We start from the raw sequence: 26,629 nt of genomic DNA, 5'->3' as shown, positions 1-26,629 counted from the left end.
GAAGGCTCTATGGGTTCCAGAGTCTACCCTCTTCCTAGGCCAGTATTTATTTTGTTTACCTAACTTCAGTTTTACTCTAATATTTATAGGTATACTCTGTGTATATTTCTAGCACTTATTTTAGACTGCACAGCCTTATGGGCAGCACACGGTGGCATAACGCAGGGGTGTAACTAGAAATCACTGGGGCCCCCTACGAAACTTTGGATGCTGCTGACTACTACGAGTCAGCAGCATTGGAGACCTAGAAGACAGGCATCACGCAGAGCTCTGTCGTCTGGAGCCAGGAAGAGGTGACTATCCCTGCCTGCTGACGCTGCGCTAAATTCTGAAGGGGGAGAGCGCCAAAGGTGGAGTCCGAGGTGAGGGGGGGTTGAGTCGGGCACCCCTTCCCGCTATGGTGCGTGCCACTGCTCCCCATTCATGCGATGTGCCCCCTACTGTCCCTAAAAATGTCCCTGGCTTCAGAGCCACGGAACCCCCAGGCTTCTCCCCCCCATGGGCCCCCCTGCAGCTGCATACATTGTGGGGGTGATGGTTACGCCCCTGGTTCAAAATTCCAGCAAGGGTACTATCTGCGATGAAGTTTGTATGTTCTCCCCGTATCTGCGCAGATTCTCTCCCATATCCTAAAAACATACAGATAAGTTAATTGGCTTCCACCTAGATTGACCCTACATTACGATACATACACCACACGATCCATACATAGACATAGGACTATGGTAGGGATTAGATTGTGAGCCCCTCTGAGGCAGTTAGTGACTAGACAATATACTCTGAACAGCGCTGCGGAAGAGGTCGGTGCTATATAAATACTTAAAGAGAATCTGTATTGTTAAAATCGCACAAAAGTAAACATACCAGTGCGTTAGGGGACATCTCCTATTACCCTCTGACACAATTTTGCCGCTCCTCGCCGCATTAAAAGTGGTTAAAACAGTTTTAAAAAGTTTGTTTATAAACAAACAAAATGGCCACCAAAACAGGAAGTAGGTTGATGTACAGTATGTCCACACATAGAAAATACATCCATACACAAGCAGGCTGTATACAGCATTCCTTTTGAATCTCAAGAGATCATTTGTGTGTTTCTTTCCCCCTGTTCTCATGCACTGAAGTTTCAGGCTGCTTGTTTCTTCCTGCAAACAGCTTTGCCCTTGTCTGTAATTCTTCAGTATGTGAAAGCCCAGCCAGCTCAGAGGACGATTTATCCAGCTTGTAAAAGATAAGAGAGAAGAGAGAAGCTGCTCTAATCCTAAATTACACACAGGCAGTGTGCATAGAGGGGCCAGGAAGGGGGAGTTCATAGCAGAACCACAACACTGAGGAACTTGGCAGCCTTCCAGACACAGGCCGACAAGCCTGACAGGGGAAAGATACATTGATTTATTACAGAGACTGTGATGGTAGAAAGTGCTGCAGTAAGCCAGAACACATTAGAATAGCTTTTTGAACTTGTAGGATGATAAAAAACAGGATGCAATTTTTGTTACGGAGTCTCTTTAATAATAGTAATTGATAATAATGATGATTTTTTAATGCTCACCTTTATATGTATATAGTAATACATTTATAGCAGTTTAAGGCTTCAGGTTCATTATCAGACCTTTTTACTGTTCCACAATACTGTAAGAAAAACTTTAACTTGCTGCTACCTTCCCCTCGCCTTTCACTTCCCTCAACGATAAATATACTCCTAACAAAAAAAAGTTAGGAGATTGACCTGTTTCTGGCCAATGTGTTATGACACCTCTTGAACCCCATGCGTAGGAAAACTTTTGGCCTCCCCCTACTTGCTTCCAGATCAGCGACGGTGACAGCTGTGATTCAGATGCCAATGGGGATGGAAGGAAGCGGTGAAGTGGATGTGTCACATGGGGAATGATTGACAGTCGGAGTAAGTTTTCCTCTACTCAAAGCTTTGACATGTCACAAGCTGTCAAAGCCGAGCAGGCTGCCAACACGCCATGCAAATTCCACTTGATGTCCTCTTCTGTGCCGTCTTTTTAGTTAGTCCAAGGCACGACGACCTGTCAGCTCCGCTTAGGAACCTTGGAGGCACCTGGGGCCACGTTTTTAGAGTTACAAGCCGAGGTTTGAAGGCTGCAGTCACCTCTGTGGATGGAACTCCAGGTGGCTGAATGACTTCACCTTCCCAGTGCGAAGACCATCAATTCTGAAGCTGCTAAACTTCCCTGCAAACCCCAATTAGAAACAACGTCTTTCTTGGGCATTTTTGATTCTTCAGCCAGGCTCTCTGATGATTTAGGTCTCGTTCGCATGGATGGCTGAGCAGTCTTTTCCCAGAGGTCTTTACTGCTGAAAAAACACCACATTAATGCGGAAAGTTCTAAAGGAATCCATTAGACCAGTACAGTATGTAGAGGCAGGTGTTAAAATAGACTGACCTGAGGAAAAACCTGCTACAAAAAACAGATACCTACGTAGAGGGAAGCCTCTTGATAGTGTAGTGCAAGGGTTCTCAAACTGGGTGCCGCGGCACCCTGGTGCGCCTTGAGCACCTGCCAGGGGTGCCTCGGCGTTCATCCCCATCCTTTGGGGGGTGCTGCTGAATAAGGGTCACAACACCATTTCAATAGTCATTTTTGCCGAGGGGTGCCTTGAAAAAAAAAATTCAAAGCCATCAAGGGTGACCTCAATCGGAAAAGTTTGGGAACCACTGGTGTAGTGGCTTCCTGAGTCCTCCTTGCCCCCACCATTAATGGCGAGGACCACTGGGAATATTTCCAACAAAAGTTTGTCGGATAGGTTGTCATGGCTGCACTCCCCGCAGTTTATGAGCGAGGCCTCGATCGTGCATGAAGATGAATGTGGCTGTGATCTACCAGCGCAGGGCTTTAACTAACTGCTCGCGGGCAGGATGTGGTCCACTGGGCCACACTCACTTGCCCGGACTATTTTTTTTAGGTCAGGCCCCCCTCTGGCAGGCCCACCTTTTGTTTATGCTTGGCTTCACCCCTGAAGCCAGGACATTGATGCACTGGCACCTCCAGCCAAAAAATCTGGCACTAGATACACAACCTGCCTATGAAGTTGGGCAATACTGTTCCAGGAGGACACAGGAAACCTCTGCAGGATTTAGAGACTCCCCTCTACCTAGGCAAGCATCTGTTCTTTGTTGCAGTGTGGGTTTACTTTAAGCCTCGTACACACGCAGCTTTCACCCGGCCAGGATCAGAACTCTATTCCTGAGGTCATAGTTTAGGGCCGAGGCTGTACAAACGTGTCTTTAGTCTCCAGGCTATAAGGTGTTCTTTTGCTATGCAGGGAATAGGTTCTTTTGCTATGTAGGTCAATGAGATGCCCTTCTGAACACTGCATGCACGGCCCGGGGCTGCACACCTCCAGATTGTGTTCCCATGGACAGGAGCATTCTGCACTTGAGTAGTTCATAAAAACGGCTACTGCACATGCACTAAATGCTCCTGGGCACAGAATGGCATGGCCAGAGCCGCACATGTGCAGCAGCCAGCAACTTGCCAGCTTTCGGAGGAGCACAGTTGTTGAATAGAACAGCGAGGGACCAGGACAACTACAGAGGGCTGGAAGAAGCCCCAGGTACGTTAAACAGGCCACTTATTTCACATTCATACTTCACTATTCATCCATCTTAAACTATGTTGCAAAATAGCCATGCTTAAAATGTGACTCGAGGGGGGCTCTACACACAGGGCCCGATTTCTAGGAAGGCCACAAAGGCCTGGCCTCGGGCGGCTGCTGGCCAAGGGGCGGCTGGACATGGAAAAGAGGCTTTAGAATATGAAAGAAAAGCCTACAAATAGAAAACAGGCGCTACAAATGGGGAGAAATGTATGGAAGAGGAGATATGCTGTTCAATGAAGCTATACATGAAAGACAGTGACTGTGGTACATGGATTTTACACACGGAAGAGGGGGCTGACATGGAATGGGAGGGGTGCTGTTGTGCGTGGATAAGGGCCCTTTCCTCAGATGGCTGAACTGTGTGCTAAGTGAGCAGTTGCCAGGCAGCAGCAAGCAGTTGTGAGAGCATGGGTGTCCGCACTTCGGCCAAAACTGGGCACTTGCCCCTCCCAGCCACCAGCTACCCCCTCCCCCCCCCCCTTGCCATCCCCACTGCCAGGCAGAACAGCCAGCCCAGCGTCAGACCTCCGATCAGCCGGCGACCAAATTAGTGCGGGCGCTAGGACTTCGTGGACACCGCACTCATATGCAGAAGCGACTTTACTGGTCGCGGCTGATTCTGAGGTCTGACGCTGGGCTGCTACTGTGACATGGTGAGTGGGGGCACCTGTCACTACCTAAACTGGGGAGCACCTGTCACTACCTAAACTGAGGGGCACCTGTGTCGTAGGTGCTCGTAATATAATTGTTACTATAGTCCTAGTCTAATGTCCCACCATTGCTAAGTTCATGTAAATTTAGCACCATCCGTGACCACACCCACATCCCGGTCCATGGCCACGACCATTTTTGGCACGGCATATCTCCCTCCCCACCCCCCCATCCTCCGGAGGTCGACTAGGGGTAGAAAATCCGGTCTCGTCTCCACTACTAGCAAGCGCCCAGCCGCCGCACATGAGCAGCTGACAGGCGGTGATAGTATCCTTCACAACACAAGGGTAGCATACAAAAGTGCTGATGAGACAAGTCACTAGATTAGAGATAATGGCACTACCAGGAGAGGCGTTCTCCTCCATACACTGCTGCTCCCACAATGCCTTGCTGGGCCCGAGACTCCCGATTAATCACCGACAGACATGTAGTCACAGCTACGCAGCAGCTTCTTCTTGTCGAAACCAAACCAGAAGCAAACTTAAGCACCTTTCTCAATTGCCATAACACACGGGCCATACGCCGGCAGAAGTCCAACAGCATCAAATTAAATCCACCGTCACTCAGCGCGGCGGCCTGCAAACCACTCTGCGCTCCCGCCTGACGAGATGGGAAAGCGTGAGCTGTTATTACTGGCACCTAAGCACTCCATAATCTCTGTTATCTTTTCCTTCTTGTAACAAAGTCTTGTGTATCGTCCCCTCCCAGCTGCATTTTACGTGCCTGTATTAAGTGGGAAGACTAATAAAAATTAAAAAAAAAAAAGTTTTTTCCCGTACTCCAGCCTGCCTTCTAATCCATCATTTCAGTCTTCAGCCAGCTATAAATACCCAAAACAGGCTGTGAGCTGAGATTGCATTTCTTGCGAAGCATGGGAGATGGACAACCTAAAAACCTCATATAGAATAAGCCCCCATGGCCGGATTTGAGGCAAGGCCACAAAAAGCCATGGCCTAGGGCACCAGGAAGCAAGGGCGGGAAGCGGGCTGGCAGCAAACCCGGTCCACAGTTGCCCTGCTGCCACAGGGGTGAGCAGTGGAGCACTGGTCCTGTGCTCCCCTCATCCTGTGCTGTGCCCCCCCCAAACAGCACAAAATGCAGAATGGGGGAGTGTACAGGACCAGGGAAGTAGACAAGATGGGGGGAGCACAAGACGATAGTACAGGACCAGGGGATCAAACGGGCAGTGTGAGCACACAGGACAGGTGGTGCACAAGAAGGGCGGTTGGTGGGAAGGCAGGGTTAGTGACAGTGGGCCTTGGGCGGCAAAAACAAATCCGGCCCTCTTAGCCCGTTACTCGTTTTCCACACTTGGGCTAATCTGGTAAATGGCATAAGAAGTATCCACTTTAGCTTGCTGCTATACATTGCAGCCATTGTGTGTATTTTCCCCACACAGTTGTCATACCAACCCCCACTGTTTTTGAATTTTAGTCTGTCCTCCTTCCCTAACCCTGATCAAAAACTGAAGGCAGTTACCTATGGCGTGGTAGGTGTCTTGGGTCCTCTCTAGGCATGTTTGTACCAGGCAAAACTAACCTCCCCACCTATGCCCTAGACCCCCCCCCCCCCACACACACACACACACTCACACCTAACACTAACCCCCCTACCTAAACCTAACACTAACTTCCTGTCTTCCTATACCTAACACTCACACCTCTACCTACTCCTAACAGGAACCCCCTACTGCCAGATAACACTAACGTAACCCCTCACTACAACTAACCCCCCTACTGACCCCCCACTGATGCCTGCCACTAACCTCCCACCACCTATGTCTAATGGTGCTCATACATGGTACAATTGTTTTCATCCAATCTTACCATTTCTATGTAATATAAGGGAACTGTCTAAATTATCCTCAGTATATTCACTTAATTTACCCTTACACTACATACAAATGTTAAGATTGGATAAAAAAAAATTGTACCATGTATGGGCACCATAACACTAACCTCCACCTTACCTACATCTAACGCTAACCTATCCCTACTTACTTACAAGTAACACTAACCTCCCAACTACCTATGCCTAACACTAACCCATCCTACCCCTATGCTTAAAGGGAACCTAAACTGAGAGGGATATTGATATTTTCTTTTAAACATTACAAGTTGGCTGGCAGTCGGTCCTGCTGCTCTCTTTGGCTGCAGTAGAGGCTGAATCACACACCTGAAAGCATGCAGCTAATCCGGTCTGACTTCAGTCAGAGCACCTGATCTGCATGCTTGTTCAGGGGCTGTGGCTAAAAGTATTAGAGACACAGGATCAGCAGGAGAGTCAGGCAACTGGTATTTTAAAAAGAAAAATCCATATCCTTCTCAGTTTAGGTTCCCTTTAACACTAACCTCCCCCTTCCATACCCATTATCGATCATTTCCTGAAAGAACTGGTGAATCGGTATGGCAATATTTTTCATAGATATGATCGCAGCTAGTTCTGATACTGGTAATAGTTTAGACACCTTAATGATGTGGGTTGATGAAATACGATCCTTTCTTTTGAATCTGAATAATCTTATGGAAAACACAATCATTCTCAAAAAATGAGAAGAAGGATTCCACCCTCCGGTGCTGCCTGCATCCATCACAAGTTGTATGATCTGGGTGCTGGCTTTCGGTCAGGGCCGGATTTACCATAAAGGCACTGTAGGCAAGTGGCTACAGGCGTCTGAGGATGGGAAGGCGGCTCACTCCCCTCCCCTAGTGCCTCCCTCCATCCTTGTCTATGCAGATTCCTGAGCAGAGCATAAAATGAGAGGTACCTCTGTCTTTCTAGTGCTATGGGACACCTGTAGCTACCCATGACAGGTAAAAGAAGGGAGAAGTGACAGTCAGCACATTTGCAGTGCAGTTCAGCGGGGGTTTGTAGGTTCACGGAGGGCGAGGTCTAGGGTGCCAGGACACCGGTGCCTATAGGCTCCTGTGGTGTAAATCCGGGCCTGCTTTAAGTTATAATAATTATAGGATTTATATAGCACTGACATCTTCCGCAGCGCTGTACAGAGTATATACAGTCTTTGTACTAACTGTCCCCCTTAGAGAAGCTCACAATGTAATCGCTACCGTAGTCCTATGTCCATCATAGTCTAGGGCCAATTTTTTAGGGGAAGCCAATTAACTTATCTGTATTTTTTTGAAATGTGGGAGGAAACCGGAGTACCAGGAGAAAACCCATGCAGACATGGGGAGAACCTACAAACTCCATGCAGATAGTGCCCTGGCCATGATGTGAACCAGCGACCCAGTGCTGCTAGGTGAGTGTTCTACACTATACCGCCGCGCCGCACTGCTCCCACCCAAACACTGCTGCCCAGCCTAGATCGTACATTTGGCTCGGGATTAGTGTTGAGCTGAAATTTACGTCATTTTGTGTTTCTGTAATTACGGATGCAAATTTTTCCGCTACAATGCGAATTCGTAATTGCCATACAAACCGTATTTTGGAATTCCGTAATCGTAATTTCGGGTTTCTCTGCAAATTTGCGTTTAACGTATAATTTTGTGTTTTCTATAGTAAGAAAGTTATTTTAATTACGAAAACTGATGTAATTTTGTTTCTAATAGTGATTATGCAAATGTAATTACTAAACTCATGAAAGTCATTTATTGATTGCAATTACGGATAATGCAGTTACCTGCATGTGCTGTCACTTTAAATGCATCAGGAGGCTCTACCTGCAGCCACTTCTAAGACAGGTGCTCTTTGTCAAGGGCCACTTAGCGGTCATGCATGCTGAGACACTTGAGGTGCGTACACACATGCGACTATAGTCGTTTGTAACGATCGTTCCCCGATCTTTACCAACGACGATCGTTACAAAAAACGAACCACCGACTATTAAGGCAAACGATGAACGAGCCAAATCGCTACAAAAGAAAGTTCTGTCTCGGCGGATTTTAACCAACGACGATCGTTTGCAAAAGTAGTACATCGTTGGAAACGGTCGTTCGTACTAGGCTTGACATGCGCATTTCACTATTTCTCCGTGACACTTCTCATTTTTATGCGCAGGCGAGAATGGCCGAATTTCCTCGTTAATTATGATAATTTAATGGAAACAAATTGGAATTTCGTGTTTATGAAAAAATTATTGGAATTATGAATTTTCACATAAACACGAAATTTCAATTACGATTATTTGACTACGGCCGCAATCGTAATTTCACGAAATTTCTCATAATGGTAATTAGGCGATTACACTCATCACTATTTGGCATCACCAAGTTTCCATTGGATGATTCTTTCCGCAGTTCTGGTCTATCTGTACACGTTTGTAACAGTATAATTTCACCATAAACCAGAACACAAGAGACTCACAAGAGACTCATCGGTGTGTGGAGAGTTCAGAGAAGAGATAGGAGCTCACATCTCGATTCCTGTCCCAAAATAATGACAGGAAGTCAGAGGGTATCTATGCCAACGAAAGGGGGGGGGGGGGGGGGGGCACTCACATCTGTTACCAGTTGGGAAGTCTAAAAGCCAGCTTCACATCTGTGGCCGAAAAAAAAAAAAGAAAACACACACACCATTGCAGAGAGCTGTGCACATTACTAACACTTCTACAAACAATTCTAAGGTAGTTCATCTCGTTGCTTCGCTTTGTTTGTCTCACCCGGTAACTCAGATGAACAGCTTGCATGCGGCACATGAACTGCGAACAGACATTTAGGATGCCCACTACTACGGAGTGCAATATCTCCAAATGTGCAAATCTCACCTGACAAGGGAGCAGTGGACTAACTAGGAATTACTCTGCCCCCTGCAAAACTTTGGACCCCCAACACCAACCCCCCCCCCCCCCTTGCTTTCTGCACAGGTAAACTGAGAACCAATGCTATTCATTTGGCTACTGCACACTTGCATGTGTTTTCCACATGCAGGAAAAAAAAAAACCAGCAGTGAAGCACTGCACTCATTTTCTCTATTAATTACATTCGCTTCTCTGATAAAACATGCATGTTTTCACACATAGACACACACGTAGTGTGCAGACAACGCATACAGAAAACCGACAGACAAGTGTGCTCCCATCGTCAGTTTATTATACTCACTCTGTCCATCTCTGATGGAGCAGACCTGGCCCTGCAGACTTTTACAGCGGAGGTTGGGGGTTGGGTGCTGTATATAAAAGCCGCTGCTGAACACTAAATAGGGACGGACTATAAATCTCTGCCTACAAAACGTTATAGGATTCCTTATCAGTGGCTTAGCAGATGCAGTCATTAGAACAATTGTGCAGAGAGCAGAGAGAGTCTCCCCCCATGGGGCTCCCTGCAGCTTCTGGGCCCCTTTGCTGATGCGTCCCTTGCAGGGGCTATTGCTACGCCCCTGCAAGGGAGGGAATAATTTATCTGAGATTACAAATCTATGCTGGCCCAAAGAGTGCATTTAACGGAGTCACAGAGGTTTGTCAGCCGCTGGTCAATTAAGATCAGGTGTTTTTGTGGCTTCACTTGTTATAAAGTGTAAACATTATAATGTTGATAATCGACCCTTGCAAGATGGGCCCCCAGACTGAGTGTCACCAGAGGTAAACAAGGGAAAGGGTCTTAACATTGAGGGTCCCCATGATTTGTGGTTACGCCCTTGACAATGCCAACAGTCACAGAAATGGAGGAAAGCATAGAGGGCAACAACAGGAGGATCCCCTCACCAAATGCAATACTCCCCCCCCCCCCCCCACCCCCCCCGCACTCTTTTTCTCCATCTCTCGATGGGTGGCGCCACTCCACTCACCTGCTCTCAGCGTTCCAGCTATGGGATCTCCATCCGGCCATCCAGCATCCTGTATCCATGGCTACAGCGGTGCTTCATGTGACCTGTTACGAGATGCCAGGTCACATGAGGCACTGCTGTAATCAGAGAGGAAGCAGGACTTTATGTGTGGCTTTTAATCCCATCGCTGATCTGCTGTGAGCGGGTGATTGATGAGGCACCGTTGCATATAGATGGCCCGAACGCAAACTTTTTGCGAGTTCAACCCGCCCCCTATACTCAGGACCAGGCAACAAAAGCAGTCGCTTGGGGCCCCATTCAGAGTCAAAGGGGCCCCATTAGCACATAAACCAGCCCTTGCCATCCTGTCAGCGGTGGCTGGATGGTATAATGGTTAAAGGGACTCTGAGTAGTGCAGTAACTATGGAAAGATGCATATCATTTTAAAGCTCTCTTTCTCCTCTTTCCAATGATATCTAAACGGCTGCTCTATGCCTTTTAGTTTTCGATATTTTCGCGTCTGAAATCGCGGCCACAGGACAACTTTTCTCCAAAGTCAGCGGTGGCTGGATGGTATAATGGTTAAAGGGACTCTGAGCAGTGCAGTAGCTATAGAAAGATTCATATCATTTTAAAGCTCTCTTTCTCCTCTTTCCAATGATATATAAATAGCTGCTCTATGCCTTTTAGTTTTTGATATTTTCGCGATCAAAATCACGGCCACAGGACGACTTTTCTCCAAAGTCAGCGGTGGCTGGATGGTATAATGGTTAAAGGGACTCTGAGCAGTGCAGTAACTATGGAAAGATGCATATCATTTTAAAGCTCTTTTTCTCCTCTTTCCAATGATATATAAAAGGCTGCTCTATGCTTTTTAGTTTTTGATATTTTCACGATCGAAATCACGGCCACAGGATGACTTTTCTCCAAAGTTGGCAGCTCGATTCAGCACAATGCAATGAAATATAAGGAACCCAGGGGGATATAATTACAAACATCATGCTGGTAGGTGTGAGGATGTAATGAATTAGTTGTGGGTATGCTTAAAGGCATATCCACAGGCACTGCTTGGAGTCCCTTTAAGGGCTCTGCCGCTGACACAGGAGACCAGGGTTCGAATCTCAGCTCTGCTTGTTCAGTAAGCCAGCACCTATTCAGTAGGAGACCGTAGGCAAGTCTCTCTAACACTGCTACTGCCTATAGGGCATGTCCTAGTGGCAGCAGCTCTGGCGCTTTGAGTCCACCAGGAGAAAAGCGCGATATAAATGTTATTTGTCTTGTCTTGTCAAATGATGCCGTGCGCTGCTGATTGTCTTCAGAGCCAGGCTCTCCTCCTAGGTCCCCTCCTGCTACTGTGCGCTCTGCCGCTGCCCACTCCACCCTCCCTTCCCACAGAGAACCACAGCTGCAGCAAGAATGATAGCAGCAGATGGCAAACGCTCACTCACCTATCCATGATCCAAGCAATAGAGATCCCGTCATCTGAAACCCATCTGTCTCTTCTACAGTGCAGCCGCTCGCTCTGAACTTCCTGATTCTCAGATCAGACATGAAGTAGGAAGTAGTAATAGTAGTAGTAACAGAGCGGCAGCACTCTAGAGGAGACAGATGGGCTCCGGATGACGGGACCTCTATTGCTGGGATCGCAATAGGTGAATGTGATTCATCTGGTGCTGTCATTCTCCCCCGCTGCGGCTGCCTCCTCTGCTGGACTATCGTATTGACTGGGATGGAGGCTGCATGGTGGCTGTCTAGTTTGGGAGGAAATTGTTTTTTTGGTGGTGGGAGTGGTTATGTAATTCTGTCTGGGGAACGGCTTCCGGTTTGGCGGTGTCCAGAGCTTTCTGCTATTGCCAGGCTGGAGATGCAGGGGGAAAGTGCTGCTGCTGTGATATCTGGCGCCCTCTTCACAGGGGTGCCCCAGCCCCTGAGTGCAAATGTCCCAGCCATTCATCTCTCACTCTGCATTTTGCCGCTGCTATTACCTGCATTGTGCACCCACAGAGGAAAGCGTGCTGTTGCCCATAGCAACCAGTAGCTCGGCTGCCCGGTGTGTGCGACATATTGCTGTGCAGCTGCATCTTCTGATTCTATTACGACATGATGGGGGGGCCCAAATCAGTTACTTTGCTTAGGGCCCCATTTAGCCTTAATCCGGCTCTGCCTATACTACATCATTGGGCTATACTTTGACCCTCTACATCACAGTCAGCAGACACATGGCAGCCAATCAGGCTGCACTCCCTCCTGGACCCCCCCCCCCCCCCCCTTATAAAAGGCAGCAGCGTCAGCCATTTTCTCATTGGAGAGATAGGAAAAGCGATAGTGAGGAGGTCTGTTAGCTTGCTCCTTGCTGATATGTATTGCTGAAAAGCTCCCCAAAACAGCTCTTTTGAGAGCAAATGTTCTTGTGATGTGTTTTTTTGTGTGTGGCCCACTGACACTGCATATACAGCCCTGTCTGTCGCAGCTGGCCCTTGCTAATTGCTATACTGTGCCAGGCCCAGCACATTCAGTGCATACCTTTTCACTGCACCTGTGTGACTGCTGCACATTGTACTGTAATACCAGTCACTGCATACCTTTCACTGCATCTGTGTGACCGCATGCTGTTTTATATACCAGCAGTCAGTGCATCCATTTTCACTGCACCTGTGTGACTGCACATTGTTATACCAGCAGTCACTGCATACCATTTCACTGCACATTGTTATACCAGCAGTCACTGCATACATGGTCACTGCACCTGTGTGACTGCTGCACATTGTATTATAATACCAGTCCCTGCATACCTTTCACTGCATCTGTGTGACCGCACGCTGTTTTATATACCAGCTGTCCATTTTCACTGCACCTGTGTGACTGCACATTGTTATACCAGCAGTAACTGCATACCTTTGACTGCACCTGTGCGACTGCACATTGTATTATACCAGTCACTGCATACCTTTCACTGCATCTGTGTGACTGCACCACCAACAGGGTCTAGGACTACAGGCGGATTCCTGAACAAAAAGAATAATTTTTCTGGTGCGTGTACATGCCTGCCTAATTTTTCTGGATGCTGTGTGTCAATTCCCCTTCGTGATCATTACCTTGCCGCGGTAAGGGGGCTTGTGTATCACAATGAAGCAATGACCGGCTATATGAGTGTGTCGGGGGGCACACCTGACCCAAGATAATAAGGTCATTGCCCTGCTCTGCGTCGAATTCGTAATTTTCCCCGGGACTTTTGGTGTGTATCCCACTCAGCCATGCTCCCCTCCAGGTGTTAGACCCCTTGAAACAGCTTTTCCATCACTGTTGTGGCCAGAAAAAGGGTTTGTAATTTTCAAAGTTCGCTTACCCATTGAAGTCTATTGCGGTTCGCGCGAATGCGAACTTTTGCGGAAGTTCGCGTTCGCAAAACTAAAATCGGAGGTTCGAGCTATCTCTACTGGTGCAGCACATACCCGGCATCCTGGGCATCAGATGTTGTGGGCCAGCTGGGAGGAGATACATGTCACAGACCGCAAGGCCGGTCTGCGGGTGGGTCAATCGATCAGAGTCAGAAATCCTCTCACACTGTCATTTTGTCCATCACGATGCGTAAACCCAACTTCGCAGTTGATGAACTGACTAATGGAGGGAGCGTTCGGACACCAACGGATTCACCACACACATACAATTCAAAGATCTGCCACCAAGCGAGTTACACAGCCCGCTACTGTAATTATACTAGGACTTGGAGAACGCTCTATTAACCCCTAGCAGTATGCAGGAACCTGGGTCAGATCGTTATATCTGGGCCGGGTTCTAGCATACGGGTTATAAAGGCACACTTCTATTAAACACAGGGTAGCGATTTCAGGAGAATAGGTACAATTGTGTATGTTCAGCAACAGGTCATAACCACTAAACGATTTTTAAAACATTTAATAACAAAAATGCATTACATACAGTTATATACACCAATTAACATATATACACAGAGCTTAAAAATAAAAAGGAATAAAATCAGAAAATTCTTACTTAGTTAGCTGAGCAGTCCATTTGAAGAATGAAGAAAAATAGTCCAGTTTAAAAGTAGGCATTCAGGTTAAGAGTCTTTTGAACACAGCATGCGCCGATTCTCCTGGAGCACATGCTTGGACTTTCCTGGTCGATGAAATTTAGAAAACTGAGGGAGGGGTCCCTCAAAACCACTTTTGACTGACCTGAGTTTTGGGCTGTCACTACCTGGAAAGTAGGTGTGTTTCAGGCGGGGTTACCTCCTAATCAGCAGGTTGCCGGCCACAGACTCAGAGCAGAAAATGTACCAGTTATTAATAATCTGTGTGACTCCGCCCCAGATTGGCGCATCGCAAATCCGAGGCTATATTGATAAGCGGCCTGCGACCCTGTATTAAACGAGGCTATACATGCCTAGTCTATCGCATTCGCTCTACGCAGGCCGGATAAAGTGGTTTCTCTACTGATTCCTGATAGCTAGAAAATTGCCATTCATGTGAATGATAGAACTGATTTCTAGGTATCAGGAAATGTAATTTTTGTCTTGCTGTACCCAACCTATTTTGAATTATTAATAAATGAAAGTTCTCTTTGTTAGAAGCTATGAGTTTGGAGGGAACTTATATCTCAGCCAGTTTGAGCTGGCCTGGAGACATGAGCTGGGTAGCCAAATGGCTCTACCCAGGGGTGTTGCCCACGTGTGAAATTCTTTCCTGACCTGACACAGGATGTGGGGGAAGGTTACTGTACTCTCTGCAATGCTCTCAGAGGGGGGAAAGAGAAAGGAAAGGCATTTTTTTGTACAGTTACACAGCACTGACAGTGATGGTTCGGGACCATACGAAAATCTTTGGCGATTATGCACACGACTTTCCGTAATGTTCGCCACAATGCAGTCTTAGAGAAAGCAGAGGGAGGGAAGTGTAGTGCCAGTACCTGCAATGCACCCATGTGTCTCTCCTCTCCAGTCCAGCTTTGCACCCACACACATTGTGGTGGGGGTTGGGAGGGGGGCACGGTCTCCACCATGTATTGCTATAGTGGGCAAAAAAAAGTCTACAACGAGCCAACAATGGAAATCTGTTCTACTTTCTCATTTTTTTAAAATTAATAAAAAAAACCTGTATATGTTAATATAAAGATAGTGTGGAGTTATTCTTTAGCATCCTAAGTAGCTACATGACTTCAGTATCCGATCTCTCTCTCCCTCCCTCCCCCCCCTTCCCCTCCCGTGGATACAGCAAGCTGGGCTTACGGCACATCTTCTAAACAGTCATCTGAGATCATCCTTTGTAATCTGCCCATATTATTAACGTAAACCTTCTTTAAACAGTAAAACAAGATCCGGCATGAGCGAGGACTCCCGTGCCAGCTGCAGAACGTGCCACAGACGCTTAGCGGCTGCGAGTTCCGGGGAGCAGCAGAGGATAGCGCTGTGTCTGCAGCTGCCCAGGCCCGCGAGCCCACGGGAGGGTGATGGCGTCCAGATGTTGGTGCGCTTCTGGGACCCTCACGGAGGTTTCCTTTGATGGCAGCAGAAAAGACAAAACAGGAAGAAACAACACAAAAACAGACACCATTTTCGGGTTGCGGATCCTGCAATATCCCCACCCCACCCCCCTTCCTTGCCCTGTTTCATGTTCGACGGCAAGTTTGCCGGCCTGTGGACCTTGTTTTTGGCTGCCTGCAACATAATTATTTAATCTCCAGCTGGGCGTAATATTGTCACCACGTGTGTAGTGACACCAGATCACAAGTGTTTGCGTTGTTACTTGTCCTTGATCTGGCGGTAGAGGCATGTGCAGCTGTGCTAGCAGAAGTCACCCGCGCGGAGAGAGCGGAATGGGGCTTCTCTGGAAAACAAATGTACATGTTCTTTCAAGGGACACCTTATGCTGAGTATATAAGGACAATCCTTATGCTGGATACACACGGTGCGTACCTGCACTCGATGCGCCCCTCGATTTCCGGCCGCTTGATTATTTCCGAGCGCATTTCGACAATTGTTAGGTCGATTCACATGCAAAGTATGCCAAATCGACCTAACGATCCATCGAAACGCAAATCGGACATGTCGGAAATAATCGAGTCGACGCGAAATGAACGGCGCATCGAGTGCGGGAGCGCACCGTGTGTATCCAGCATTAGGCAGGCTTCTGGGATCGTTCTGTGTAATCCCCCCCCCCCCCCCCCCCCAACATGTCCTGCGACCCAGGAGGGAAAGGAAACTGAGCCAATCAAAGCCAAAAGCTGCTCAGGAATTAATTGGTAGCTGGTTGATCATGGTTCAGGTCATTTGGGAGCGGGGAATAGTAAGGCATCTAATAATTACCAAAGTGAATTTAATCTGGTGATGAACTGCTTACTGCAAGTGACAGCAATATAGGAGAAAGATAATTTATGGAGCATTTTACTCTGGCAGAAAGGTATAATTCCTATGTTTGTATTTCCATTTTTTCAGAAAAGTTGTCCTTAGCTGTTATCACGAGTCCAGCTCAGGGTGGAACAAGCAAGCCAGGAGCGGTATCCCAGAGCTGAACTTGTAGTAGCTGCCGGGAGGTCTGTGCAGAGCAACGCGCGCAGCGGGCATTTTAACTCACCTCCCAGAGGATCCCGACATCGGCCGCCATTCCTCTTCCTCTCCCCTAAGGCTCTGCTTCCCCCTGGTGAGATCGCCGTCTGTCGTCATGACGACAGCCTGCAACCTCCCTATAGTTCTCACTCCGGAGGATGGAGGGAGAACTGCAACGCTGGATCCCAGGGAGGTGAGTGAGTGCTGGGCTGCTGCAGTGCAGATCTCTCTGCGGTGTGACTTTTTTTTCCAGGTTTTAGGGTCTAAAAGCATACTAAAAAAAGGTCACCCTTTTTTAAACCCTAAAATCCGGAAAGAATCAGACCCCTAGGGGGTTAAAGGGACCCTGAGCAGTAAAAAATAAATGGAATCGCTACTTACCTGGGGCTTTCTCCAGCCCACCGTAGGTTGGGAGGTCCCCTGGCGTCCTCCTGGCTCCTCTCCCGGTCCCTCCGCCGCATACAGCACCGGCGACACCCGGGCTGCCGGTGCTCAGGCTGCCGCTTCCATATTTCGGTCGCTTTGCGTCATCACGGTGGCCGCCGTGATGACACGAAGCAGCCGGTGTGAAGACACGAAGCGACTGAAATACGGAAGCGGCAGCCCGACACGGGTGTCGCCGGCGCTGTATGCGGCATAGGGACCGGGAGAGGAGCCAGGAGGACGCCGGGGGACCTCCCGACCTACGGTGGGCTGGAGAAAGCCCCATGTAAGTAGCGATTCCATTTATTTTTTACTGCTCGGGGTCCCTTTAAAATTTTTAAAGGGACCCCGAGCAGTAAAAATAAATGGAATCCTTTAACCGTTAAAGGACCACTACTGTGAAAAAATGTAAATACATGTAAAACACATACAAAGAAGAAGTACGTTTCTTCCAGAGTAAAATGAGCCATAAATTACTTTTCTCCTGTGTTGCTGTCACTTACAGTAGGTAGTAGAAATCTGACAGAACTGGCAGGTTTAGGACTAGCCCATCTCCTTATGTTTTTTTTTTTGTTTTTTTTTTCCTTATTTCTTACAAAATCACTCCCTGGAAGGAATCTGTAAAAAGATGCAGGCCGCGCCTCCCTAGCCATTTATATACACTATCTTGTCAGTGGGACAGAGCAACTGACATTCACTAAGTGCTTTTGAATTTTTTATTTTATTTTTTTTAAATCTGATAATCCCCCATGAGAAGTTGGGCTAGTCCAAAATCTTTCAGTTGTCATATTTCTACAACTTACTGTAATTTAAAGCCATAGCTCCTAACTGTCCCTTTTTCGGAGGGACAGTCCCTCTTTGGGAGCCCTGTCCCTCTGTCCTCCTCATTTGTCCCTCTTTCAGGACTTTGTCCCTCTTTCTACATAAATATATATTTTTCTCTACTAAAAAATGTGTTTGATTGACTCTAATCTTTCTTCCCATTCTTTAAATTGATATATTACTAATTTTAAAATGTTAATATGAAGGAAAATTAACCAGGATAGAAAGGACCAGTGCTGTGTGAATTATAAAACACCACATTTTTCTTATGAAATCTTTATGGTATGCGTGATTGTGTGGCAGGGGTGTGGCTTAAGTGTCCCTCTTTCTCATCTTAAAAAGTTGGGAGGAATGTTAAAGCAATATACGAGAGAAGTAATTTATGGCTCATTTTACTCTGGGAGAATTATACTTAGTTGTATGTGCTTACATGCATTTTAAGATTTACAGTTTTGGCGATAGTGGTCCTTTAAGGAGGAAAAAAATAATAATTTTATAGCAGACATGATGAGTTTGGCAAAGTATGCTGATGTTTGCAGAGAGACGATCTTCCAGGCCTCAGGCTGCTGCAAGACATTAGGTAGCGTTAGCTAATTGGCCGCTGTGGCATTGTCATTCCTTGGAGTGAAGTGGCTGGGGGGGGGGGGTATTACATCACCCCCTCAGTGTTAAAGGGGTTAATCTGTTAAAGCAGCGGGACGCCGGGGGTCACCCGTGATGTGGTCATCAGAGCCGACCATCACATTCCACGACACGTGAGTCAAGCAGGACGATGAAATGGGGGGGCTTCTGTGTTTCCGGATCACATCTCCGTCCTGCTGCGTCACTGCCAGTAATTCCTACAATACTAATGACTCCCTCCCCACCGCCTTCCCACACCAGGGCTGTAATCTTTATAACCCCCCATACCCCTATTTATCTGTGTGCGACTATACAGAGTCACCAAGCTTGTCTGAGGCCACAGGCTGCTGGAAATCCAGGGGTTAAAGGACCACTATTGCAAAAAAAGTAAGCAGTTAAAATCTGACAGAACCAACAGGTTTTGGGCCAGTCCATCTCCTCATGGGGGATTCTCAGGGCTTTCATGTGCTTTGAGTCCTATGGGAGAAAAGCGCTCTACAAATGTTATTTGTTGTTGTATTTGTTGTTTCTTTATTTTCAACAGCATTGTCTGAACAGCAGTTTAACTGCCAAAATAGTAAGATACCAGCCAGCCTCCCTACTCACTTGCACACTATTTTGTCAGACTTTGCAACTGCTGTTCAGGAAATGCTGTTGAAAACAAAGAAAGCCCCGAGAATCCCAAAGAAAGCCCTGAGATGGACTGGCCCAAAACCTATAGGTTCTGTCAGATTTTAACCACTTAACATCTCAGTCGTTTTCAGCTTATGCATCCGAGCAATGTTCACCTCCCATTCATTAGCCTATAACTTTATCACTACTAATCACAATGAACTGATCTATATCTTGTTTTTTCCGCCACCAATTAGGCTTTCTTTGGGGGGTACATTTTGCTAAGAGCCAATTTACTGTAAATGCATTTTAACAGGAAGAATAAGAAAAAAAATGAAAAAATTCATTATTTGTCAGTTTTCGGCCATTATAGTTTTAAAATAATACATGCCTCCATAATTAAAACCCACGTATTGTTATTGCCCATTTGTCACGGTTATTTCACCATTTAAATTATGTCCCTATCACAATGTATCGCGACAATATTTTATTTGGAAATAAAAGAGCATTTTTTCCGTTTTGCATACATCACTATTTACAAGCTTATAAAAAAAAAAATAGAGAGAAATATTTCATCTTTACATAGATATTTAAAAAGTTTAGACCCTTAGGTAAATATTTATGTTTTTTTTTTTTTTTTATAGTAATGTTTTTTTTTGTTTTTTTTTATTAAACATTTTATGTGGGCATTTTTGGGAGGGTGGGATATAAAAGTGTTTTATTTGGGGAAATATTGGTGTAGTGTAATGTTTTTGGGTATTTGCTTGTAGTTTTACTTTTTGGCCACAAGATGGCAATCTCGATTTTTTTTACATGACGTCACTCTAAGCGTACAATGTACGCTTAGATTGACACAGCTTCAGAAAGAGCGAAGCTTCCGAGAGAAGCTGTCGCTTTTTCAGCGGGGGAGAGGAATCAATGATCGGGCTCCCCAGCCCGATACATTGATTCCGTGGCTACCGACTCCGCGGCCGGGAGTGCGCGTGCACGCGCGCGATCGGCCGCGGGAGCGCGCGGGAGCGCGCCTGTCCTCCTTGACGTTTTTATACGTCAAGGAGGACAAAGTGGTTAACTGCCTACTTTTTTTTTTTTTTTTTGCGATAGTGGTCCTTTAAAGAGGATCTGTAACATCAAAACGTCCCCTGGGGGGTACTCACCTCGGGTGGGGGGGAAACCTCCGGATCCTAATGAGGCTTCCCACGCCGTCCTCCATCCCTCAGGGGTCTCGCTGCAGCCCTCCGTGAAAGATGACATCAATATTTACCTTCCCGGCTCCTGCGCAGGCGCTCTGACGGCTGTCGGCTCCGAAGTAGGCGGAAATACCCGTTCGCCGTCTGGTCTGCTCTACTGCACAGGCGCAAGTTTCCGGCGCTTGTGCAGTAGAGCGGACCCGACGGAGATCGGTTATTTCCGTGTAGTTCGGAGCCGAAAGCAGCCACAGCGCCCCCGCTGGAGCCAGCAAAGGTAAATATTGCACTGACAGTCGGGTCTTTCGCCTGCTGTTCGGAGGGCTGCAGCGAGACCCCCGTGGGACAGAGGACGGCGTGGGAAGCCTCATTAGGATCCGGAGGCTTCCCCCACCCGAGGTGAGTACCCCCCAGGGGATGTTTTTGATGTTACAGAGTCTCTTTAAAGAGACTCTGGAGTCTCAATTCCCGTTTTTAAATTGTATTTATGTAAAGCACTATAGGTAATGCTAAACCACTGCTATCCCGCGGCAAAACCAGGGGTTTATACTCCCCAAATCCCCTCTGCAAAGTCCACGACTTTCTTGGTCATGGATTTTGCTGCTCATGGAGGCAGAACTATGAGCCGCAGCTGCGCCTCCATGCGCGTCACTCTGCCGGCGGATCTCCGCCCCTCTCAGTGAAGGAAGATTGAGAGGGGTGGGGAGAGGCGGCGATCAGCCAGGATTGACGCACCAAGAGGCAGAGCTACAGCCATAGGCTCTGCCTCATTCAGGAAGCGCTCCCCGGACCTAGCAGAGGGGATTTGGGGGGTATAAACCCCTCGTTTTGACGCGGGATAGCGGTGGTTTACTTATACTGCTTTACATAAATATTATTTAAAAACGGGAGTAGAGACTCACTTCAGAGACTCTTTAATGCTCGGCTATTACATAACTCCAACCTGTCCCTTTTTCAGATGGACAATGCCTCTTTGGGAACCCAATCCCTCTGTCCCTCCTTCATGTGTCCCTCTTTCAGGTCTACACAAATGTATTTTCTACTGAAAACTGTTTAATATACTCAAACGGTCATTTTATCATTTGAAATTGATATATTTCTTGTTCTCCAAACGTTAAAATGAAGGAGAATTAATGATGGTAAAGGACCAGTGTGGTCTGAATTATAAAATTTCGTCTTTTGCTTCTGAATTTTATGGTATCAGCGACTTGGGGTGCGGTGGGGGTGTGTCATAAATTGTCCCTCTTTCTTATCTTGAAAAGTTGGGAGGTATGGCTATTAGGTGCCAGAAGCTTGTAGCACCTTGCCTGGGTTATAGCAGACTGTTGGTGAAAAGTTATGTAGAAGCAGAATTTTACCTTCCTATTAATACAGAAGGCATTAATTGCCGTTATCCAAGTTGGAGTGAATATTTGAGGTGTCCCACAATGCATCACTGATGAATATGCAAATCATCCCTTTGTTGTCCTTGACAGATTAACACCTCCAGAACTGCTTGGAATGTAATGATGTGTCACCATTGGTGTCTGGCTGGCCGTCCCCAGTGCAGCGCTGCTGTAGATCACATCGCTGTACAGAGTAAATAGACGTCTAAACAGTCTCCTAGCGGCGATCGGCACTGGGAGACTGATGGCAGAGCTATGTTATCCAAGTGGAGATGTGTGTGCATCGGCACGCACAATCTGCTGCAAAACCTTCTAGTACAGGGGTGTCCAACTTAAATACGAAGTGGGACGAAACTGAGCACTGGGACAAAGTCGCAGGCCAACCTCAATGTCTAATGGTCAACTCCCTGGTCTCTAATGGCCCCCATCCCTTCCCTATACAATTCCCTGATGTCTAGTGCCCTCTCCCCTATACAGTTCCCTAGTGTCTAGTGGTCCTCCCTCACCATACAGTTCCCTGGTGTCTAGTGGCCCCCTGCTTCCCCTTTACAGTTCCCTGGTACATAGTGCATTTCCCATTCCTCCCCCTGTCACTCATCCTTTTAGTAAGACTGTTCAGGAGGGGATGGTCCAGCATGCCACTCACCATCCTTCTAGTAGGACCTTTATAGAGGGGGCTCAATGCTGCCACTCACCCTCTCTCTAACAAGGCCCAGGCTGACAGATCCCCAGGGGTGCAGAACAGGGTCTAAAGCCTGGTATACACCATCAATTTTGTTTGGCCACTCGCTGACCAATTTTACCACCTCCATGTAACAACAATAACAATAACAATAACAATAATATTTATATAGCGCTTTTCTCCCTGGGGACTCAAAGCGCTGTGACCCTGCATTATGCAGTCTCAAAGGCTAGGGAAAAGAGGTGAGTTTTTAGCCTTTTTTTAAAGCTGTCCAGAGAAGGAGCCTCTCGTACTGATTGTGGAAGTGAGTTCCATAGAGTAGGGGCTGCATAGGAAAAGGCCCGAGCACCAAATGTTAAGTGTATCCTGGGAATAACCAGCTTCATCTTGTTGGCAGAGCGGAGGGTGCGTGGAGGGGCATAAAGTTCCAATAGATCCGCTATGTATTTGGGTCCCATGTGGTGTAGAGCCTTGAATGTCAGCAGGCAGATCTTAAAATTGATTCTCCATTTTACTGGCAACCAGTGAAGAGTTTGCAGTACTGGGGTGATGTGTGAGCTGCGGGGGGCATTGGCTAGGAGTCTGGCTGCAGCATTCTGTACTAGCTGTAAGGGGCGCAGAACCTTATCTGTAGATCCGATTAACAGGGCGTTGCAGTAGTCTAGGCGGGAGGATACAAATGCGTGAACCAGGGCAGGTAGGTCTTCAGCTGGGATTAGGTGTTTTATTTTCGCTATATTTCTTAGATGGAAGAAGGAAGACTTGACGACAGCTGATACCTGCTGTCTGAGTTTTAGATTTCCATCCAGGATCACCCCAAGGTTTCGCACAGAGTCTTTATACTGTACAGTATCTCCCCCAATTGCTAGTTTGAGGTGGTGAGCGTTTTGAACTTTATCCATCATGTGTGGACCACCTACTACCACCAACACCTCTGTTTTGTCAGAGTTCAGCCTCAGCCAGCTGGTGTTCATCCAATTTTGTAAATCCACTAGACACGCATTTATGGATGCTGATGGGTCTTGGGTGCCAGGCTTGAAGGACAGATACAGTTGTGTGTCATCTGCATAACAATGGTATCCTAAACCATAGTTCTGGATTAGCTAGAGGGTCAACAAATTTTGACTACAATGCACAGATTGTGTAGATATACTGAAGGAATTCATAGTCATATGTTAGAGGATCCCATGCTGTGGCACCCTCAGGGCATATAACCACTGATGAACGAAAATGCTAATGTTATTTGTGCACAAATGTTTGTGAAAATAATGGAAAGTCGTTTTCAAGTTCTGAGAAAATAACACAAATAATTGCGGATTCTGCACATGTATTTTTGTGGTAGCAGCACAATCGTGAAAATGCTTTTGCTCACGTACTCAGGGGATTGTCCGATTGGTTGATAGCAATGAGGTTTCTGGCTCCATATAATTGCATGGAATCATGAGAATCCTAATATGGAGTGAAAGGAAAGCCGTTTGTCTATTTTCGCATTAGCAAGCACATTTCCAATGTGGCCCTTGTTTTTTTCATGCGCAAAAATTTGTGCTTTAGCATTACATTCTTATAATTGTCTTTTGAAAAAAGGAAGAGACATCCCGCCTCCTGGATCTGCAGATTACACCACAGACAGGAGTTGGAGATTATTATGAAGACATATCTTAATGAGGAGGTTAGCGTGACATCTGGCTGACCGGGGTTCCCATACGTCTTGCGCGGAGGTCGTCCGCCTCCATACAGCGGGATGTGTAAGCTGACCTGGATCTGTGACATTTCTCACGGTAATCACAGCGCTGAGAAGGGACATCTGTGCTCTGCCAGGAGATGGGAATGATTGGAGGAAGCAGAGATCACTTCTCTATTCCCCATCACCAAGTATCCAGATAGTCCATGTGACCCAGGACCACTAGGAGAGCGCAAGAAGTTCAAACAGGACACCTGGACCTCTGCATCCTCCCTCACTCACAGCTTCAATGTGCTAATGTACTTGTGTGCAGCCAAAATGTATTAAAGCTGACCTGAACTCACACGACAAGGAAAACAGAGAGGAATGCCCCCTGTATGGGCTGGTGCACACCAGAGCGGTTCTGAAGCGTTTTTTAAAACGCTTGCAGGGGCAAAACCGCTTGGCTAATGAAAGTGAATGGGATGGTGCACACCAGAGCGGCTCATTTTTTTCCACAAAAGCAAACTCGAAAGGCTGCAGCATTTTTTAGATTTCTGAGGCGTTTCTGCCTCTATGTTAAAGTATAGGAAAGTGGAAAATCGCTCTGAAAAACGCTAGAGCAGGCCTGGTGCACACCGAGCGGTTTTTGTAGCGTTTTCCAAACAGCTTCTGACTGTGAAAAGGCTTAGCTAATTTATTTCAATGGGATGGTGCACACCAGCGGTTTGAGGTTTTTAGCAAACCGCAAATGTGGCTCCTGCAGCACTTTAGCGATTTGCAGAAGAGTTTCTGCCCCAATGTAAAGTATAGCAAAAGCTCAAACCACTCTGAAAAATGCTAGATCAGAGCGGTTTTCCAGGCGTTTGTTACAGAAGCTGTTCAGTAACAGCTTTTACTGTAACAATATTTGTAATCTGCTACACAAAAACTGCTCGGCATGTTCAGAAAACTTCTCTAAACATGCCTAGAATCGCTCTGAAATCTGCTCCCAAAACCTCTAGCATTTTGCAGATCTGCTAGAGGTTTTTGGTGTGCACTGGGCCTATGTTTTTAGAGAGAAGTGCCTGTCCAATTCCCCCTCATCTTCAAGTAATCAAAAGTATAATTTGATCTCTCAGCTGTATCAGCTGGCTGCTTTGGCAGACGCAACTAATATGTAAACACAAGGGGCTCGATTCACAAAGCGGTGATAACCCAGTTATCATGCCTAAAAGACTTTAGGCGCGATAACCATTGCACCACGCTGGTGAAAAGCCCCTTATCACGCCTAAACTCAGTTTAGCCCTGATAAGTTTAGGCGTGATAAGTTTAGATAAGTTTAGATCGCGCACAAAGTCCTGCGCGCAAAGCAGCGCCATTAAACTCTATGCAACGTTTTGCGCGCACCAGACTTTGCTAGCACAAAACTTTTGATCAGCTGCGCACTGCGGTGCTAACCCAGTTGGTGCTATAGTTATCACGTCTAAACTTATCACGCCTAAACCGAGTTTAGGCGTGATAAGGGGTTTTTCACCAGCATGCTAACTGTTAGCACGCTTTTGTGAATCAAGCCCAGGATGTTAAGACTATGGGCCTGATTCACAAAGCGGTGCTAGCCCAGTTAGCACGCCTAAAATACTTTAGGCGTGATAACCATTGCACCACGCTGGTGAAAAGCCAGTTTAGGCGTGATAAGTTTAGATAAGTTTAGATCGTGCGCAAAGTCCCGCACGCAAAGCAGTGCTATTAAACTCTATGCGAAGTGCACCAGACTTTGCTAGCGCAAAACTTTTGATCAGCTGTGCACTGCGGTGCTAACCCAGTTGGTGCTATAGTTATCACGCCTGAACTGAGTTTAGACGTGATAAAGGGCTTTTCACCAGCGTGCTAACTGTTAGCACCGCTTTGTGAATCAAGCCCCATGTCTGCTTCTATGAAAGCAGGAAGTAGACACTGCATATTTATAGCAGGAGTTGTTACAAAGAAATGTTTGTGTGTAAAGTTTATTCTGCTGTTACCTATCTTTTAGAGCAGAGAGGAAGTTTTGAGTTCAGGTCCGCTTTCAGCTCATGATCAAAAGCGCAATAAAACTTGCACAACTCACCTTAGACCCATTTTAAACTTACTGGCCTGTCACCCCCAATATATAAGTCGCCATGTTGTGCCTATGCAGATAAACTTGATTTAGATAGGTTTGCTAACCCCTGCTCCTTCCAGTACATACAGTATAGCAAGTTAACGTGTCTGTACTGATAGTAAACAAGATGCAGTGTGTGCTGATCTCTACTACCCCCAGTATGTACCATGTTCCAAATTATTATGCAAATTGTAATTAAGTGTCATAAAGATTTGTTTTTCAATTAAACCCATGGATGGTATTGTATCTCAGGGCTCTTTTGATCACCGATATCAATCTTGGACACCTGTGATTAGTCATTAGTTCCACATTATTAAGCAGACCACCATTTCAAGTAATAGGGTACAAAAAAAGATCTCTGCTGCTGAAAAGCGTGAAATAGTTGAATTCTTTGGACAAGGTATACAAACCTTAGCCATTTCACAAAAACTTAAAGCATGATAATCATACTGCTCAAAGATTTGTGGGCCGACTGAGCACACAGATTTGTGCAGATA

Source organism: Hyperolius riggenbachi, chromosome 12 (genome assembly GCF_040937935.1).
Source record: "Hyperolius riggenbachi isolate aHypRig1 chromosome 12, aHypRig1.pri, whole genome shotgun sequence".
Lineage (NCBI taxonomy): Eukaryota > Metazoa > Chordata > Amphibia > Anura > Hyperoliidae > Hyperolius > Hyperolius riggenbachi.
This window is presented reverse-complemented; position numbering follows the sequence as displayed.